This window comes from Rhinolophus sinicus, chromosome X (genome assembly GCF_036562045.2).
Source record: "Rhinolophus sinicus isolate RSC01 chromosome X, ASM3656204v1, whole genome shotgun sequence".
NCBI lineage: Eukaryota > Metazoa > Chordata > Mammalia > Chiroptera > Rhinolophidae > Rhinolophus > Rhinolophus sinicus.
Window position 1 is genome coordinate 44,413,045 of NC_133768.1, and position 22,324 is coordinate 44,435,368.

The window sequence follows — 22,324 nt, forward strand, 5'->3', positions numbered from 1 at the left end:
GTTTATTCCTAGGTATTTTATTCTTTTTGCTGCAATTGCAAAAGGAATGGTTTTACATATTTCTTTTTCTGAGATTTCATTGTTAGTATATAGGAATGCAATGGACTTTTGTACTTTGAATTTGTAGCCAGCCACATTACTGTATTCATTGATTGTTTCTAATAGTTTTTCAGTGGAGTCTTTAGGGTTTTCTATATACAGCATCATGTCATCTGCAAAGAGTGACAGTTCAAATTATTCATTTCCAATATGGATACCTTTTATTTCTTTCTCTTGCCTGATTGCTCTGGCAAGGACTACCAACACTATGTTGAAAAGAGGGGTAATAGGGGACAGCTTGGTCGTGTTCCTGAATATAGAGCAAAGGGCTTCAGTTTTCACCATTAATTATGAGATTAGCTGAGGGTTTGTCATATATGGCCTTTATTATGTTAAGGTATTTTCCTTCTAAACCTATTTTATTAAGTGTTTTAATCATAAATGGATGTTGTATCTTGTCAAACTCTTTTTCTGCATCATTTGATATAATCATATGTTTTTTGTCCTTTATTTTGTTTATGTGATGTGTCACATTGATGGATGTCTGTATCTTGAACCATCCTTGTGTCTCTGTGATAAACACCACTTGGCCGTGATGAATAATCTTTTCAATGCATTGTTGCATTAGATTTGCTAGAATTTTGTTTAGGATTTCTGCATCTGTATTCATTAGAGATATTGGTCTGTAGTTCTCTTTTATTGTGTTGTCCTTGCCAGGTTTTGGTATCAGGGTAATGTTGGCCTCATCAAATGAGCTGGGGAGTACTGTGTCTTCTTCAATTTTTTGGAAGAGTTTGAGCAGGATTGGTATTAGATCCTCTTTCAAGGTTTGGTAGAGTTGACTAATGAAGCCATCTAGTTCTGGACTTTTGCATTTGGGAAGATTTTGGATGACTGATTCAATTTCCTTACTGGTGATCGGTCTGTTTAGATTTTCCAGTTCTTCATGGTTCAGCCTAGGAAGGTTATATGTTTCTAATAACTTGTCCATTTCTTCTAGGTTATTGAATTTGGTTGCATATAGTCCTTCATAGTATTCTTGGATGATCCTTTGTATTTCTGTGGCATCCGTGATAACTTCCCCTTTTTCGTTTCTGCTTTTGTTTATTAGTGTCTTCTCTCTTTGTATCTTAGTGAGCTTAGCCAAGGGTTTGTCAATTTTGTTTATCTTTTCAAAGAACCAGCTCTTTGTCACATTAATTTTTCTATTGTCTTTTTTTCTCTATTTCATTTAGTTCTGATCTGATTTTTATTATTTCCTTTCCTTTGCTGACCTTAGGTTTCATTTGTTCTTCTTTTTCTAGTTCTTTAGGGTGTAACATGAGGTTATTTATTTGAGATTTTTCTTGTTTCTTGAGATAGGCCTGTAATGATATAAATTTCCCTCTTAAAACTGCTTTTGCTGCATCCCAAAAATTTTGATAGGATGTATTTTCATTTTCATTTGTTTCTATGTATCTTTAGATCTCTCCTCTTATTTCTTCTTTGACCCAGTCGTTCTTTAAAAGTATGTTGTTTAATCTCCATGTATTTGTGTTTTTTCCTGCTTTTTTTTCATGCAATATTCAATTTCAACATCAGCAGAAAGCAAAAAATAATAAAAACCAGAACAGAACTAAACGAAATAGAGATTAAAAAGACAATAGGGAAAATTAACGCAACAAAGAACTGGTTCTTTGAAAAGATTAATAAAATTGACAAACCCTTGGCTAAAATCACTAAGTTAAAAACAGAAAAGACACAAATAAACACAATCAGCAATGGAAGTGGGGAAGTTACCACGGATGACACAGACATATAAAGGATCATCCACGGATACTATGAAGGACTATATGACACCTAAACCAATAACCTAGAGGAAGTGGACATGTTCTTACAAACATATATGCCTTCCTAGGCTGAATCACAAAGAACTGGAAAATCTAAATTGACGGACTAACATTAAAGAAATTGAATAGGTCATCCGAAACCTTCCCAAAAGCAAAAATCTGGGACCAGATGGCTTCACTAGTGAATTCTATCAAACATTCAAAGAGGATCTAACACCTGCCCTTCTCAAACTCTTCCAAAAAAATTGAAGAAGAGACAGTACTCCCTAACTCATTCTATGAGGCCAGCATTACCCTGCTACCAAAACCTGGTAAGGATAACCCCAAAAAGTTACAGACCAGTATCTCTGATGAATACACATGCAAAAATCGTACAGTACATTCTAGCTAATCAAATATAACAATGCATTAAAAATATTATACATCATGAACAAGTGGGGTTCATCCCTGAGGCACAAGGATGGTTCAATATACACAAATCAATCACTGTGATAAACCACACAAACAAAATAAATTACAAAAATCATATCATTATATTAATAGATGCAGAAAAAGCATTTGACAAGATACAACATCCATTTATGATCAAAACACTTAATAAAATAAGTATAGAAGGAAAATACCTTAACATATTAAAGTCCATATATGACAAACCCTCCGCTAATATTATAATTAATGGTGAAATCTGAAGCCCTTTGCTCTACGTTCAGGAACACAAGATGGCTGTCCCCTAACACTTCTGCCATTCAATATATTATTGGAAGTCCTAGCCAGAGCAATCAGGCAAGAGAAAGAAATAAAAGGCATCCAAATTGGGAATGAAGAACTTAAATTATCACTCTTTGCAGATGACATGATGCTATATATAGAAAACCCTAGAGACTCTACCAAAAAGCTATTAGAAACAATCAACGAATACAGTAAAGTTGCTGGCTACAAAATCAACGTACGAAAGTCCATTGCTTTCCTATATACTAACAATGAAATCTCAGAAAAAGAAATACAAAAAACAATTCCCTTTGCAATTGCAGCAAAAAGAATAAAATACCTAGGAATAAACTTAACCAAGGATGTGAAAGACCTATATGCTGAAAACTGTAAGACATTTTTGAAAGAAATTGAAGAAGACACAAAGAAATGCAAAGACATTCCGTGTTCATGGATTGGAAGAATCAACATAATTAAAATGGCCATATTACCCAAAGCAATATACAGATTTAATGCAATCCCCATCAAAATCCTAATGGCATTTTTTTTTTAATTTAATTTTATTAAATTTATTGGGGTGACAATTGTTAGTAAAATTACATAGATTTCAGGTGTACAATTCTGTATTACATCATCTATAAATCCCATTGTGTGTTCATCACCCAGAGTCACTTCTCCTTCCATCACCATATATTCGATCTCCCTTACCCTCATCTCCCACCCCCCACCCCCCACCCCCCTTACCCTCTGGCATTTTTTAAAGAAATAGAACAAAAACTCATGAGATTTGTTGGGAATCACAAAAGACCCCAAATAGCCAAAGCAATCTTAAGAAAAAAGAACAATAATGGAGGCATCACACTTCCTGACTTTGGCTTGTACTACAGGACAACAATAATCAAAACAGCATGGTATTTGCAGAAAAACAGACACATAGACCAATGGAATAGTATTGAGAACCGAGAAATAAAACCACATAAATATGGACAGATAATTGTTGACAAAGAAGCTAAAAACATACAATGGAGGAAAGACAGCCTCTTCAATAAATGGTGCTGGGAGAGTTGGATAACCACGTGCAAAAGAATGAAACTGGACTGCTGTTTGTCACCATGTACCAAAATTAATTCAAAACGGATCAAAGACTTAAGCATAAGGCCTGACACAATAAACTGCATAGAAGAAAACATAGGTACTAAACTTATGGACCTTGCGTTCAAAGAGCATTTTATGAATTTGACTCCAAATGCAATGGAAGTAAAAGCTAAAATAAACGAATGGGACTGTATGAAACTTAAAAGCTTCTGTACAGCAAGAGAAACCATCGACAAAATAAAGAGGCAACCAACTGAATGGGAGAAGATTTTTGCAAACAGTGCCTCCGATAAGGGGCTAATATCCAGAATATACAAGGAACTCATGCAACTCAACAACAAAAAAACAAACAACCCAATTGAAAAATGGGCCGAGGACTTGAAGAGACATTTCTCCAAAGAGGACATACAAATGGCAAATAGACATATGAAAAAATGCTCAACATCACTAATCATCAGAGAAATGCAAATCAAAACCACAATGAGATATCACCTCACCCCAGTTAGAATGGCTATCATCAACAAGACAATAGTAACAAGTGTTGGAGAGGCTGTGGAGAAAAAGGAACCCTCATACACTGTTGGTGGGAATGCAGACTGGTGCAGCCGTTATGGAAGGCAGTGTGGAGGTTCCTCAAAAAATGACGAATAGAATTGCCATATGACCCAGCAATCCCTCTCCTGGGTATCTACCCAAAAAATTTCAAAACATTTATACATAAAGACATGTGTGCTCCAATGTTCATTGCAGCTTTGTTTACGGTGGTCAAGACATGGAAACAACCAAAATGTCCTTCGATAGATGAATGGATAAAGAAGTTGTGGTATATATACACAATGGAATACTATTCGGCGGTAAGAAAAGATGATATAGGAACATTTGTGACAACGTTGATGGATCTTGAGAGTGTAATGCTGAGCGAAATAAGTCAGACAGAAAAAGCAGAGAACCATGTGATTTCACTGATATGTGGTATATAAACTCATTATTCTTATATTCCTCTTTCTAATCGAGTTAGATATGGTAGTTCTCATAGAGCTCTTTTCTTTTTTCACTCTCAATTTTCCCTCTTCTTCCGCCTGAATCATTTCTTCATTTATATCTTCAAGATCACTAATCTCTTTTACACCTGGCTTCCGTTTTTCCTATGCTCTGTAATTCATTCTTCATCTCATTTAATGAGTTTTTCAGCTCCAAAATTTCTGTTTGGTTCTTTTTTACACTTTCATATTCTTTGGTAAAGTACTTCTTTTTTTATTGATGTTATTCCTGAGTTTTCTTATATCTCGTTTAGTTCTTTCTAAAATGCAATCTTGAATTATCTGTCATTTAAATCAGTCTTCCATTGTCTTTGATTTTTTTCTGGAGACTTTTCATTTTCTTTCTGAGTTACTTTGTTACCTTGTTTATTCATGGCACTTGATAGGTTATTTCTCTTCCTGGGCATTTGAGGTATTGAACTGTTATTTTTTAGGTACTATTTTGCTTTGAGCGATTCAGCATCTTTATATGTAGAGTTCTTTCTTTTGTTTTTCAGTAGATGGTGCTATAACTCAAGTTTATGTTTTTTCTCACCTGCACTGCTGGGATTTCCAGGATCTCCCTGGGGTGGTGTTGCCTAGGTTGGGGGAAATCCCTCATATTCCCCAAGGAAGTGGGCATCCCCTCTGTCTCCAGATCACCTCAGTCTCAGGGTACCACTTTAGTGGTAGGATGTATGAGTCAATGGCATTCCAGGCCTGTGAGTTCCTGGTGCTGACTCCTGTAACCAGAGGCTTCCATCCACACGTACTCTTTGAGGTGTCCCAGCTGCCTCTACTGGATTAATGTGATTGGTAGGGGAGGGATGGGCAGTGGAGAAGGTGGGTTCACATGTCTGCAGCTTTGTTTTGTTCCCTGGTAATGGTCGCTGCTAGACCATAGCTACCACACCTCTGTATCATTTCTCTGCCCATGTTACTGGGTTTAGCTACAATGTGTATTGATCACTCAGACCAGAATGTTTCTTCTGCCCCTCTCCAGGCTGCCCAATAAGGGTTGCAATTCAATATGTCCAATGCCACCACGTCAGCTGGAGCTGGGCTGGCAATGGGAAGTTGAGTGAAGGCAAGTTCATGCTTCTGTAACTTTATTTCTTCTCTTGTAATGGCACCTGACTGCAGCAGCCATACCTCTGACCCTGTCACTGGGCTCAGCCAAAACATGGACTAGCCACTCAGGCTGGAATGCTGCCTCTGTCCCTCTGACTTTTAAAGGGATATGTTAAAGTGATATATAAACACAAGAACTTTTGTTGGTATTCCTCCACTGCTCAAATCTCCCAGTCACTTAAATGTCATTCTATAGCTGTGGTTCTGACCAAAATACAGTGCCTCATTTCACAATTCTGTATCTGAAATACATTTAAAAATGAAAATATAAAGGATCTAGATGACCTTTTTTATATCTCATAGCTTTCTTACTTAAAAAAAAAATATTTTCCTCTTCCTTCTTCATCTGCCTACTTTCTTGTTTCTCATTTGTTCCTCTCCTCCACTAAGTCATACATTGCTTAACAGTGAGAATAAGTGCTGAGAAAGGCATCTAGGTGATTTCATCATTGTGTGAACATTATAGAATGCACTTACTCAAACCTAGAAGGTATAGACTACTATACACCTAGGCTATATGGTATATCTAGGCTACAAACCTGTACAGCATGTTACTATACTGAATGCTGTACACAATTGTAAAAAAAAAGTGGTAAGTGTCTGTGTGTCTAAACATACTTAAACATTGAAAAGGTACAGTAAAATTATGGTATAAAATATAAAAAGAGTACACCAGTATAAAGCACTTACTGTAAATGGAGCTTGCAAGACTTGAAGTTGCTCTGAATGAGTCAATGAGTGGTGAATGAATGTGAAGGCCTAAGACATTACTGTGCATTGTTGTAGACTTTATAAACACTGTACACTAAATTTATAAAAACATATTTTTAATAATAAAATAACCTTAGCTAATTGTAACATTTTTACTTTATAAACATTTCAATTTTTTAAACTTTTTGCTTTTGTACTAACACTTAGCTTAAAATACACATATTTTGTGAGATTACATCATAGAAATGGTGGCATGAGGTGAACCTTTTGAAGTCTCCCCTGGAATTTACAACAAATTGAACAGCTATAATTCCACAAAGGACTCCCTGCACAGCAGACAGGCAAGACTAAGAGAAACGCAATTGAAATCATCTAAAGGTGGACAAATTATGTGAGGGGTTGGAGGGAAGGTGGAAATGTGAAGAAGTGGGCTACAAGGGCCGCGGGACACAGGCGAGAGCTCCCAGCTCACTGCATTCTGGAACTACAGCACTCATGGCAGAGGGAAGAATACAGACTGCTAGCGCTCCCCTTCTGGCCATCAAACGGCCTTAAGGATCAGCATATAACATGGCTGAACTCGACGCCCATGACAGAGACTATGGAGCAAAGCCTGAGTGAAGAAGGGTGAGAATGGTAGTTTAAGCCCTCACTGCAGCAGAGGACAGAGAAGACATAGGCACGGAGTCTGGCCTCCCCCTCCATACACTCCAAGATCTCACCCAACCCCCACCTTTCCAGTGCTAAAAGTCGAACAGTAGCAGGTCCAATAAAAAGAAGAGAATATTGTATTGACAGTTCTGAGAACTGTGGCCTGCAGCCAAATTCATGGCCCAACTAGTTCTAGTGAAGTCAAAGGAGCCTTGGGTGCAGGATAGGCTGTGCTGGTGGTCGCCACAATTGCTCAGAGGCACCTCTCAGAACCCATCCTGCCCATGCCCACAACTATCTGGTGGATTGCTGCAGGGGTAAACAGAGCTGAGGAAACACACCGGCCCTGAAACTGGTGCAGGAAGAGTTTTGGAACGTCACAAACTCTCCACATTGCCCAACAAAGGAGTGCCGTGAGACACAGGCAACTTGATTACAGAGGAGAAGCCCACCTTCCAGGGAAACCCCCCATTGTGTGAGAAACAGGAACAGTGCAGAGAAAATACAACACTACACTGTAAGAGAGATAAAAGGCTGCAGAAAGAGAGAAAATAAAATATTCTACCAACACCTACTATAAAGCAAAAGAAAGATTTCTTCCTATCAACCTGTTGCAGAATGCAGTCTTTCAGATGCCTAGGAAGAGAAATAATAAATCACTAATTAGCATGAATAATCAAGGTAACAAGGCAGCTCAGAAAGAAAATGAAAAGTCTCCACAAAATGAACTTAAAGACATGCAAATGTGTGACATAAATGACAGAGAATTCAAGATTGCAGTTCTGAAAAGACACAATGAGATGCAATAAAACACAAAGAGGCAGTTTAATGAACTCAGAAATACAATCAAAGAAAAAAATGAACATTTTACCAAAGACACTGAAATTTTAAAACAGAAGCAAATAGAATTTCTGGAGAATAACAACTCAATAAAAGAAATGAAGATTGAAATAGTTAGCTTAGGTAGTAGACTTGACCAGATGAAGAAAAGAATCAGTAACATCGAAGATAGAGATCTGGAAATGAGACACATGGAAAAGAGAGAGACTTGAGAGTTAAAAGAAATGAAAGAACTCTACAGGAACTTTCTGACTCCATCAGAAAGAGCAATATAAGAATAATGGGAATGCCAGATGGAGAAAAAAGTGCGAAGGGAACAGAGAGTATATTCAAACAAATAGTCCTTGAGAATGTCCCAAACTTGTGGAAAGAACAGGATATTCAAATCCAAGACGCAAATAGAACACCTAATTACCTCAATCCCAACAGACCTTATACAAGACACATTGAGTTGAAGCTGAGAAAAATTAATGACAAAGAAAGAATCCTCAAGGCAGCCAGGGAAAAGAAGATTGTAACCAACAAAGGAAAACCCATTAGATTATCACCAGATTTTTCAGCAGAAGCTACAAGGGAGTGGAATCAAACATTCAAACTATTGAAAGAGAGAAATTATGAGCCAAGAATAATATATCCAGCAAAGATATCCTTTAGATATGAAGGAGGAATAAAGACAATTCCAGACATAGAGAAGCTGAGGGAATTTTCTAACACATGACCTGCACTACCAGAAATACTGAAGGAGGCTATTCGACTAGCATAAATAGGGAAAACTTGACAAAACCAAAACATAAAATGGGGGGGGGGGGAGAGCAAAGGCCTGAAATGGAACATGGGAAAGGAGAAAGTAAGCATGATGAAGAAAATGGAATACTCTAAATATAAAACTTTCTTTTACATAAACTTAATGGTAACCACTCAAAAAAAAATCCAGAACTGAACTACACAACATAATAAAAGAAGAAACCGGGGGCGGATGTGTGGCTAAATTGGTTAGAGCATGATCTCTGGGCAACAGGGCTGCCAGTTACATTCCCACATGGCCACTGAGCTGCACCCTCTGCAACTAGAATAAAGTCAATGAACTGCCGCTGAGCTCCTGAATGGCCAGATGGCTCAGATGGTTGGAGCACGTGTTCTCAACCACGATGTCGCCGTTTCGACTTCGGCAAGGGATGGTGGGCTGTGCCCCCTGCAACTGACAATGGCTACTGGACCTGGAGCTGAGCTGTGCCCTCCACAACCAAGATTGAAAGGATAACAACTAGACTTGGATGGAGCTGATGAGTCCTGGGAAAAACACGCCACTGTTCCCAATAAAAAAAAGAAGTGTTGGAAATACACACTGTTCCCCAGTAAAGTCCGGTTCCCCTTCCCCAATAAAATCTTTAAAAAAAATGGATTACTCTAACTTAATAAAAACAATAATAATAAAAGAAGAAACCGAGGAGCAAGTCATAGAATACCACCACACAGAAATAATAGACAACAAGAAAAAGGCAAAGAAACAACGGAAACACCAGAAAACCAAAGATAGAATAACAGGAAATCCTCATATATCAATAATCACCATAAATACAAATGGACTGAACTCACCAATAAAAAGGCACAGAGTAGCAGATTGGATCAAAAAACTAAACCCAACCATATTCTGCCTCCAAGAGACACATCCCAGCTACAAGGACAAATATAGACTCACAGTGAAAGGGTGGAAATTGACACTCCAACCAAATGATATTCAGAGAAAAGCAGATGTCGAATACTGATATCAGATGAAACAGACTTCTGGATAAAACAGGCAACAAGAGACAAAGATGGTCATTTCATAACGATAAAGGGGACCATACAACAAGAAGACTTAACAGTCATCAATATTTATGCCTCCAGTCAGGGATCACTGAAGTATACAAAGCAACTACTAACCAAACTAAATGGAGAAATTGACCGGAACACAATTATACTAGGGGACCTAAATACATCATTGAAAGCCATGCATAGATCATTGAAACTGAAAATAAATAAAGACATATCTCCCTTAAATGACACATTAGATGGAATGGACATAATTGGCATTTACAGCGTGCTTCATCCGAGAATATCACACTATACATTCTTTCCAGTGTACATGGAACATTGTCACGGGTAGACCATATAGTGTGACATAAAACTAGCTTCAGCAAATTTAAGATTGAAATCATACCAAACATATTCTCTGATCACAAGACTTTGAAATTGAATATCAACAGCAAAAAGAAAGCAAGAGAAACTACAAACATGTGGAAATTAAACAGCATACTTTTAAAGAACAACTGGGTAAAAGAAGAAATAAGAGGAGAGACCAAGAGCTACATAGAAACAAATGAAAATGAAAACACATCCTACCAAATTTTGGGGATGCAGTGAAAGTTTTAAGAGGGAAATTTATATCACCAGAGGCCTATTTCAAGAAAGAAGAAAAATCCCAATGAATAACCTCAAGTTACACCTTAAAGAACTAGAATAAGAAGAACAAATAAAACCCAAAGTCAGCAAAAGGAAGGAAATAATAAAAAATCAGAGCGGAAATAAATGAAATGGAGAACAAACAGACAAGAGAAAATATTAATCCAACAAACAGCTGGTTCTTTGAAACGATTAATAAAATTGACAAACCCAAGACATCATCAAAATGGCAGAGTGAGGTGAGCGTCTGTAAAGTTCCCCTGGAATTTACAGCTAATCAAACAAAAATAACTCCACAAAGGACACCCTGCACAGCAGACAGGCAAGACGAAGAGGCCCACCACTGAATTCACCTAAAGGTGGGCGAATCTAGCGAGCGAGGGAGGAGGGAAGGCAGAAGTGCGGAGATGGAAACATGCGGGCGCAGGACGCAAACCTAGCTCAGAACTCCAACTTGCTGAATCGCAGAACTACCATAGCTGCAGGAGAGGGAAGAATTCGGACTGCTAGGGCTCCCCTTATGGCCCACAGGGCTGAGGGGGCAGCATATAACACGGCTGAACTGAACAATCATGGCAGAGACCTCGGAGAAAAGACTGAGGGAAGAAAGCTGAAAACGGTGGTTTGAGAATTCAATGCCGAGCAGAGAACAGAAGCCTTAGGCACCGAGACTAGCCGGACCCTCCATACCCTCCCAGAGTTCGCCCCGCCCCCACCTGCCCGGTGCTAGAAGCAGAAGAGTAGCAGTGTCAGATCAAAAGAACAGAATATTTGCTGTTCTGAGAACTATGGACCGCAGACAGAGATTCGCAGCACAACTAGTTCCGGCAAAGGGAAGGGAGCTGTAGAAGCAGTACTGGCTGTGGTGGTGGTCGCCGACATTGCTCTGGGCGACCTCTCACAACACACTCTGCCCCTGGCCCCACCTATATGGAAGATCTCTGCAGGAGTAAACAGAACTGCTGAAACATACCGGCTCTCAATCTGGTGCAGGAAGAGCTTTGGAACTTCAAAAGCTCTCTGCATACCCACACGGACACTGCGCCCTGTGACCTATGCCAACTATTAACAGAGAAGAAGCCCATCTCCCAGGGAAATCCCCCATTGTGTGAGAAGCTGGAATAGTGCAGAGAAAACATAGCACTACAGTGTGAGAGAGAAAAAAAGGCTGCAGTGAGAGAGAAAATAAAACATTCTATCAACAAGTACTGGAAAACAAAAGAAACACCTCTTCCTTTCAACCTGTTACAAAAGTCACTCCTGTAGATGTCTAGGAAGAGAAATAATAAATCAGTACTTGCTATGAATAACCAAGGCAACAAGACAGCTCAGAAAGAAAGTGAAAAGTCTCCAGAAAAGGAACTTAAAGACACGGAAATATGTGACTTAAATGACAGAGAATTCAAGATTGCAGTTCTGAAAAAACTCAACGAGATGCAAGAAAACACAGAAAGGCAGTTTAATGAACTCAGAAACACAATCAAAGAACAGCATGAGCATTACACAAAAGAGATTGAAATTTTAAAATAGAACCAAATAGAATTTCTGGAGACTAAGAACTCAATAGAAGAAATTAAGAATGAAATAACCAGCTTAGGTAGTAGAGTTGACCAGATGGAGGAAAGAATCAGTGACATCAAAGATAGAAACCTGGAAATGACACAGATGGAAGAAGAAAGAGACTTGAGACTTAAAAGAAATGAAAGAACTCTACAAGAACTTTCTGACTCCATCAGAAAGAGCAATATAAGAATAATGGGCATACCAGAAGGAGAACAAAAAAGAAAACTACAGACCAATATCTCTGATGAATACAGATGCAAAAATCCTAAACAAAATTCTAGCAAATCGAATACAACAATGCATTAAAAAGATTATTCATCACGACCAAGTGGGGTTCATCCCGGGGCACAAGGATGGTTCAACATCCAAGAATCCATCAATGTGATACATCACATAAACAAAATAAAGGACAAAATCATATGATTATATCAATTGATGCAGACAAAGCATTTGACAAGATACAACATCCATTTATGATTAAAACACTTAATAAAATAGGTATAGAAGGAAAATACCTTAACATAATAAAGGCCATATATGACAAGCCCTCTGCTAATCTCATAATTAATGGTGAAAAACTGAAGCCCTTTGCTCTACGTTCAGGAACACGACAGGGCTGTCCCCTATCACCTCTGCTTTTCAACATAGTGTTGGAAGTCCTTGCCAGAGCAATCAGGCAAGAGAAAGAAATAAAAGGCATCCAAATTGGGAATGAAGAAGTTAAATTATCACTCTTTGCAGATGACATGATGCTAGATATAGAAAACCCTAAAGACTCCACCAAAAAGCTATTAGAAACAATCAACGAATACAGTAAAGTTGCTGGCTACAAAATCAACGTACAAAAGTCCATTGCTTTCCTATATAGTAACAATGAAATCTCAGAAAAAGAAATAAAAACAATTCCTTTTGCAATTGCAGCAAAAAGAATAAAATACCTAGGAATAAACTTAACCAAGGATGTGAAAGACCTATATGCTGAAAACTATAAGACATTTTTGAAAGAAATTGAAGAAGACACAAAGAAATGGAAAGACATTCCATGCTCATGGATTGGAAGAATCAACATAGTTAAAATGGCCATATTACCCAAAGCAATATACAGATTCAATGCAATCCCCATCAAAATCCCAATGGCATATTTTAAAGAAATAGAACAAAAAATCATCAGATTTGTTTGGAACCACAAAAGACCCCGAATAGCCAAAGCAATCTTAAGAAAAAAGAACAATAATGGAGGTATCACACTTCCTGACTTTGGCTTGTACTACAGGGCTACAATAATCAAAACAGCATGGTATTGGCAGAAAACAGACACATAGACCAATGGAATAGAATTGAGAACCCAGAAATAAAACCACATAAATATGGACAGATAATTTTGACAAAGAAGCTAAAATCATACAATGGAGGAAAGACAGCCTCTTCAATAAATGGTGCTGGGAGAATTGATAGCCACGCAAAAGAATGAAACTGGACTGCTATTTGTCACCATGTACCAAAGTTAATTCAAAATGGATCAAAGACTTAAGCATAAGACCTGACACAATAAACTGCATAGAAGAAAACATAGGTACTAAACTTATGGACCTTGGGTTCAAAGAGCATTTTATGAATTTGACTCCAAAGGCAATGGAAGTAAAAGCTAAAATAAACGAATGGGACTATATGAAACTTAAAAGCTTCTGCACAGCAAAAGAAACCATCGACAAAATAAAGAGGCAACCAACTGAATGGGAGAAGATTTTTGCAAACAGTGCCTCCGATAAGGGGCTAATATCCAAAATATACAAGGAACTCATGCAACTCAACAACAAAAAAACAAACAACCCAATTGAAAAATGGGCCGAGGACTTGAAGAGACATTTCTCCAAAGAGGACATACAAATGGCAAATAGACATATGAAAAAATGCTCAACATCACTAATCATCAGAGAAATGCAAATCAAAACCACAATGAGATATCACCTCACCCCAGTCAGAATGGCTATCATCAACAAGACAAACAGTAACAAATGTTGGAGAGGATGTGGAGAAAAAGGAATCCCCATACACTGTTGGTGTTAATGCAGACTAGTGCAGCCATTATGGAAGGCAGTGTGCAGGTTCCTCAAAAAATTACGAATAGAATTGCCATATGACCCAGCAATCCCTCTCCTGGGTATCTACCCAAAAAATCTGAAAACATTTATACATAAAGACACGTGTGCTCCAATGTTCATTGCAGCTTTGTTTACCGTGGCCAATAAATGCAAACTACCAAAATGTCCTTCGATAGATGAATGGATAAAGAAGTTGTGGTATATATACACAATGGAATACTGTTTGGCAATAAGAAAAGATGATATAGGAACATTTGTGACAACGTTGATGGATCTTGAGAGTGTAATGCTGAGCGAAATAAGTCAGACAGAAAAAGCAGAGAACCATGTGATTTCACTGACATGTGGTATATAAACCAAAAACAACAAAAGAACAAGACAAACAAATGTCAAGAAGACATATGAGAACATGCTCAACATCTCTAATCATCAGAGAAATGCAAATCAAAACCACAATGAGATATCACCTCACCCCTGTCAGAATGGCTATCATCAACAAGACAAATAGTAACAAGTGTTGGAAGGGTGTGGAGAAAAAGGAACCCTCATACACTGTTGGTGGGAATGCAGACTGGTGCAGCTGTTATGGAAGGCAGTGTGGAATTTCCTCAAAAAATTATGAATAGAATTACCATATGACCCAGCAGTCCCTTTCCTGTGTATCTTCCCAAAAAATCTGAAAACATTTATACATAAAGACACGTGTGCTCCAAAGTTCATTTCAGCTTTGCTTACAGTGGGCAAGACATGGAAACAACCAAAGTGTCCTACGATAGATGAATGGTTAAAGAAGTTGTGGAATATATACACAATGGAATACTATTTGGCAGTAAGAAAAGATGATATAGGAACATTTGTGACAACATGGATGGATCTTGAGAGTGTGATGCTAAGTGAAATAAGTCAGAGAGAAAACGCAGAGAACCATATGATTTCACTAATATGTGGTATATAAACCAAAAACAGCAAAACAACAAGAAAAACAAATGAGAAACAAAAACTCATAGACACAGAGAATAGTTTAGTAGTTACCAGAGGGTAAGTGGGGTGGAGGGTGGGAAATGAGGGTAAAGGGGATCAAGTATATGGTGATGGAAGGGGAACTGACTCTGGGTGGTGAACACACAATGGGATTTATAGATGATGTAATACAGAATTGTAGTTCTGAAATCTATATAATTGCACTAACAATTGTCACCCCAATAAATTTAAAAAAAAATTGACAAACCCTTAACCAGTTTCACTGAGATAAAAAGAGAGAAGACACTAATAAACAAAATGATAATGAAAGGGTAATTTACCACTTCAGCCACAAAAATACAAAGGATCATCCAAGAATTCTATGAAGGACTATATGCCACCTAAATCAACAACCTAGAGGAAGTGGATATGTTCTTAGTGACACGTAGCCTTCCTGGTCTGAATTGCAAACAACTGGAAAATCTAAATTGATCGATCAACCGATAGGAAATATAATAGTTCATCCAAACTTTCCCAAAAGTAAAAGTTCAGAATCAGATGGCTTCTCTAGTGAAACCTACCAAACATTCAAAGAAGATCTAACATCAGCACTACTCAAATTCTTCCAAAAAACTGAAGAGACAATACTCCCTAACTCGTTTTATGAGGCCAACATTACCCTGTTGCCAAAACCTGGTAAGGATAACACACAAAAAAGAAAATTACAGGCCAATATCTCTGATGAATACAGAAACAAAAATCCTAAACAAAACTCCAGCAAGTAGAATACAACAATGCATCAAAAAGATTGTACATCACAACCAAATGGGCTTCATCCCAGTGGCACAAGAATGGTTCAACATAGGTAAATCCATCAATGTGGTACACCACATGAACAAAATAAAGGACAAAAATCACATGATTATATCAATAGATGCAGAACAAGTGTTTGAAAAGATATACCATCCATTTGATTAAACACTTAATAAAATCGGTATAGAAGAAAAATAGCTCAACATAATAAAGGCCATATATGACAAACCCTCAGCTAATGTCATAATTAATGGTGAAAAACTGAAACTCTTTGCTCTAAGTTCAGAAAGACAACTGGGCAGTCCCCTATCACCTCTGCTTTTCAACATAGTATTGGAAGTCCTCACCAGAGCATCCGACAAAAGAAATAAATAAAAATCATCGAAGTTGAGAAAGTAGAAGTTAAATTGTCACTCTTTACAAACGACATGATAATATATATGTAAAAAACCCTAAAGACTCCAACAGAAAGCTATTAAAAACAATAAATCAATACAGTAAATTTGCTGGCTATAAAATCAACATACAAAAGTCCGTTGCATTCTTATATACTAACAATGAAATCTCAGAAAAATAAATTTAAAAAAACCTCCTTTTGCAATTGCAGCAAAAAGAATAAAATACCTAGGAATGAACTTAACCAAGGATGTGAAAGACCTACACACTGAAAACTATAAGACATTTTTTACAGAAATTGAAGAAGACATAAAGAAATGGGAAGACATTCCTTATTCATGGAGTGGATTAATCAACATAATTATAATGACCATATTACCAAAAGCAATATACAGATTTAATGCAATTCCCATCAAAATTCCAATGGCACGTTTTAAAGAAACAGAACAAAAAATCAAATTTGTATGGAACCACAAATGACCCCGAATAGCCAAGGTAATGCTAAGAAAAAAAGAACAATACTGGAGGGATCACACTGCCTCACTTCAGCTTGTACTACAGGGCTACAATAATCAAAACAGTATCGCCTTGGCAGAAAAACAAACACGCAGATCAATGGAATAGAACTGAGAGCACAGAAAAAAAAAACACCAAAAATATGGACAGATAATTTTCGACAAAGAAGCCAAAAACATACACTGTACAAAATGCTGCCTCTTCAATAAATGGTGTGGAGAGTACTGGAAAGCCACATGCAAAAGAATGAAACTGGACTGCTATCTGTCACCATGTACCAAAGTAAACTCAGCATGGATCAAAGACCTAAAAATGAGATCTGAAACAATAAATTGCATAGAAGAAAACATAGGTACTAAACTTATGGACCTTGGGTTCAAAGAGGATTTTATGAATTTCACATCATAGGCAAGGGAAATAAAAGCTAAAATAAATTAATGGGACTATATCAAACTGAAAGTCTTCTGCACAGCAAAAGAAACCATGGACCAAACAAAGAGGCAACTAACCAAACGGGAGAAGATTTTTGTAAACAATCCCTTAGATAAGGGGCTAATATCCAAAATATATAAGGAACACGTACCACTCAACAACAACAAAATAAATAATCCTAGTAATATATGGGCAGAGGACCTGAATAGACATTTCTCCGAAGAAGACATAAAAATGGCCAACAGACAAATTAAAAAATGCAAATAAATACCACAATGAGATATCACCTCACACCAGTTACAATGGCTATCATCAGCAAGACAAACAATAACAAGTGTTGGAGAGGCTGTGGAGAAATAGGAGTCCTCATATGCTGTTAGTGGAAATGCAGATTGGTGCAGCCGCTATGCAACGCTGTTTTGAGGTTCCTCAAAAAATTAGGAATAGAATTATCATATGACCTAGGAATCCCTCTCCTGGGTATCTACCCAAAAAACCTGAAAACATTTTCTCATACAGATATATGTGCACTGATGTTCACTGCAGCTTTATTTATGGTGGTCAAGACATGGAAACAAACAAAGTGTACCTTGATAGATAATTGGATAAAGAAATTGTGGTGTATATACACAATGGAGTAATATTCTGCCATAAGAAAAGATGAAATAGTGCCATTTGCTACAACATAGATGGGTCTTTAGATTATTATGCCAAGCAAAATAAGTCATACAGAAAAAGTCTAGAACCATATGATTTCACTGATATGTGGCATGTAAAACTGAAAGCAACAAAAGACCAAGACAAACTAATGAGAAACAAAAACTCATAGACACAGACAATAGTTTAGTGGTTACCAGAGTGTAAGGGAGGAGGGTGTTGAAGATGAGGGTAAAGGGGATCAAATACATGGTGATGGAAGGAGAACTGACTCTGGCTGGTGAACACACAATGTGATTTATAGATGATGTAATACAGAATTGTACACCTGAAATCTATGTAGCTTTACTAGCAATTGTCATCCCAATAAATTTTAATTAAAAAAATGAAATAATAGATATAAAGATGTTACAAAAAGACATACTTTTATAGTAAGGATCAAGATTCTTCTTATTTCTTTTTAATTAAAGTTTAATGGGGTGACAATTATCCATCCATGTTGTCATAAATGGACTTATTTCATCTTTTCTTACCACCAAATAGTATTCCATTGTGTATGTATACTACAGCTTCTTTATCCATTCATCTATTGAAGGATATTTTGGTGTTTCCATGTCTTGGCCACTGTAAATAAACCTGCAATGAACATTGGTGCACACGTGTCTTTATGTATAATTGTGTTCAGACTTTTTGGGTAGATACTGTCATACAGGGTGTCCTGAGGGGTCTCTGGTCCCACTCCCCACATAAGAATGCAGGACATGGTGAAGCCAAAAAGGAACGCCCACGGAGCCATTGATAGGGTCATACCACTATACATTGATAGAGTCATACCACTATAGTCTCGCTGGTGGCTGGGTTGGAGACACAGGAAGCAGGAGCCACAAAATACAAAACCAGCCGTCTACCTCTTTCTGCCAAGCAAACTCACTTGCTAGCTGCAATCCGCCCTGCCAATTGCAATCCACTCTTGCTAGCTCTCAGACACCATCTTCTTGCTACCCCCTTTTTGCTGCTAGTGTAGCCACGACAGTTATATTAGTGTCCAATGGCTCACTGGTTACAGATGACGGCAACTAGCCACAGCTGATGGCCATCCAATCACAGTTGATGGCCATTTACTATCTGAGCCAGCACCTTTCCACGTGAGGCCGAGAGCCTGGAAACTGCACTCCTGGCTCTGTCCACACAGATCCTCAGGAGAGGGATTGCTGTGTCACACGACAATTCTATTCGTAATTTTTGAGGAACCTCCACACTGCCTTCTGTAGCAGCTGCAATAGTCTGCATTCCCACCAACAGTGTACGAGAGTTCCTTTTCTCCACAGCCTCTCCAAAACTTGTTACTATTTGTCTCCTTGACGATAACCATTCTAAATGGGGTGAGGTGATATCTCATTGTGGTTTTCATGTGCATTTCTCTGATGATTAGTGATGTTGAGCATGTTCTCATATGTCTATTTGCCATTTGTATGTCCTCTTTGGAGAAATGTCTCTTCAGGTCCTCTGCCCATTTTTCAATTGGGTTGTTTGTTTTTTTTGTTGTTGAGTTGCATGAGTTCCTTGTATATTTTGGATATTAGCCCCTTATCGGAGGCACTGTTTGCAAAAATCTTCTCCCATTCAGTTGGTTGCCTCTTTATTTTGTCGATGGTTTCTTTTGCTGTGCAGAAGCTTTTAAGTTTGATATAGTCCCATTCATTTATTTTAGCTTTTACTTCCCTTGCCTTTGGAGTCAAATTCATAAAATGCTCTTTGAACCCAAGGTCCATAAGTTTAGTACCTATGTTTTCTTCTATGCAGTTTATTGTTTCAGGTCTTATGCTTAAGTCTTTGATCCATTTTGAATTAATTTTGGTACATGGTGACAGATAGCAGTCCAGTTTCATTCTTTTGCACGTGGCTATCCAATTCTCCCAGCACCATTTATTGAAGAGGCTGTCTTTTCTCCATTGTATGTTTTTAGCTTCTCTGTAAAAATTATCTGTTCATATTTATGTGGCTTGATTTCTGGGTTCTCAATTCTATTCCATTGGTCTATGGATCTGTTTTCTGCCAATACCATGCTGTTTTGATTATTGTTGCCATGTAGTACAAGCAAAAGTCAGGGAGTGTGATACCTCCAGCATTGTTCTTTTTTCTTAGGATTGCTTTGGCTATTCGGGGACTTTTGTGGTTCCAAACAAATCTGATGATTTTTTTGTTCTATTTCTTTTAAAAAATGCCATTGGGATTTTGATGGGGATTGCATTAAATCTGTATATTGCTTTGGGTAATATGGCCATTTTAACTATGTTGATTCTTCCAATCCATGAGGACGGAATATCTTTCCAGTTCTTTGTGTTTTGTTCTATTTCTTTTAAACATGTCACAGTTTTCAGTTTATAGGTCTTTCACAACCTTTGATAAGTTTATTCCTAGTTATTTCATTCGTTTTGCTCCAATTGCAAAAGGAACCGCATTTTTTAATTTCTGTTTCTGAGATTTCATTGTTAGTATATAGGAATGCAATGGACTTTTTTACGTTGATTTTGTAGCTGGCAACTTGACTGTATTCATAGATTGTTTCTAGTAGCTTGTTGGTGGAGTCTTTAGGGTTTTCTATATAGCATCATGTCATCCACAAAGAGTGATAATTTAACTTATTCATTCCCAATTTGGATGACTTTTATTTCTTTGTCTTGCCTGATTGCTCTGGCTAGGACTTCCAACACTATGTTGAAAAGCAGAGGTGATAGGGGACAGCCCTGTCGTGTTCCTGAACGTGAAGCAAAGGGCTTCATTTTTTCACCATTAATTATGAGAGGGTTTGTCATATATGACCTTTATTATGTTAAGGTATTTTCCTTCTATGCCTATTTTATTAAGTGTTTTAATGACAAATATATGTTGTATCTTGTCAAATGCTTTTTCTGCGTCAATTGATGTAATCATATGATTTTTGTCTTTTATTTTGTTTATGTGATGTATCAGATTGATGGATTTGCATATGTTGAACTATCCTTTGCCCCTGGGATGAACCGACTTGGTCGTGATGAAAAATCTTTTTAATGCATAGTTGCATTTCATTTGTGAGAATTTTGTTTAGGGTTTTTGTATCTGTGTTCATCAGAGATATTGGTCTGTAGTTCTCTTTTTGTGTGTTGTCCTTACCAGGTTTTGATATCAGGGTAATGTTGGCCTCATAAAATGAGTTAGGGAGTACTGTCTCTTCTTCAATTTTTTGGAAGAGTTTGAGCAGGATTGGTATTAGATCCTCTTTGAAGGTTTGGTAGAATTCACTAGTGAAGCCATCTGGTCCCAGACTTTTGCTTTTGGGAAGGTTTTGGGTGACTGATTCAATTTCATTACTGGTGATCAGTCTGTTTAGATTTTCCAGTTCTTCGTGGTTCAGACTAGGAAGGCTATATGTTTCTAGAACTTGTCCATTTCTTCCAGGTTATTAAATTTGGTGGCATATAGTCCTTCATAGTATTCTTGGATGATCCTTTGTATTTCTGTGGCATCCGTGATAACTTCCCCTTTTTCATTTCTGATTTTGTTTATTAGTGTCTTCTCTCTTTTTATCTTAGTGAGCTTTGCCAAGGGTTTGTCAATTTTGTTAATATTTTAAAAGAACAAGTTCTTTGTCACATTAATTTTTCTATTGTCTTTTAGTTCTCTGTCTCATTTAGTTCTCCTCTGATTTTTGTTATTTCCTTTCTTCTGCTGACCGTGAGTTTTATTTGTTCTTGTTTTCCTAGTTCTTTAAGGTGTAACATGAGGTTATTTATTTGGCATTCTTTGTTTCTTGAGATAGGCCTGTAATGATATAAATTTCCCTTTTAAAACTGCTTTCGCTGCATCCCAAAAGTTTGGTAGGATGTATTTTCATTCTCATTTGTTTCTGTGTATCTTTTGATCTTTCCTCTAGTTTCTTCTTTGACCCAGTCATTCTTTGAAAGTATGTTGTTTAATCTCCATGTATTTGTGTTGTTTCCTGCTTTCTTTTTGTAGTTGATAATCAGTTTCAAAGCCTTGTGATGAAAGAATATGCTTGGTATGATTTCAATCTTCTTAAATTTGCTGAGGTTGGTTTTATGTCCCACTATATGGTCTATCCTTGAGAATATTCCATGTACACTAGAAAAAAATGTATAGTCTGGTGTTTTAGAATGAAGTGCTCTATAAATGTCAATTATATCCATTTCATCTAATGTGTCATTTAGGGCTGCTATTTCATTATTTATTTTCTGTTTGGATGATCTATCCATAGCTGTCAATGATGTATTTAAGTCCCCTAGTATAATTGTGTTTTGGTCAATTTCTCCCTTTAGTTCTGTTAGTAGTTGCTTGGTATATTTTGGTGCTCCCTGATTGGGGGCATAAATATTGATGACTGTTATGTCTTCTTGTTGTATAGTCCCCTTTACCATTATGA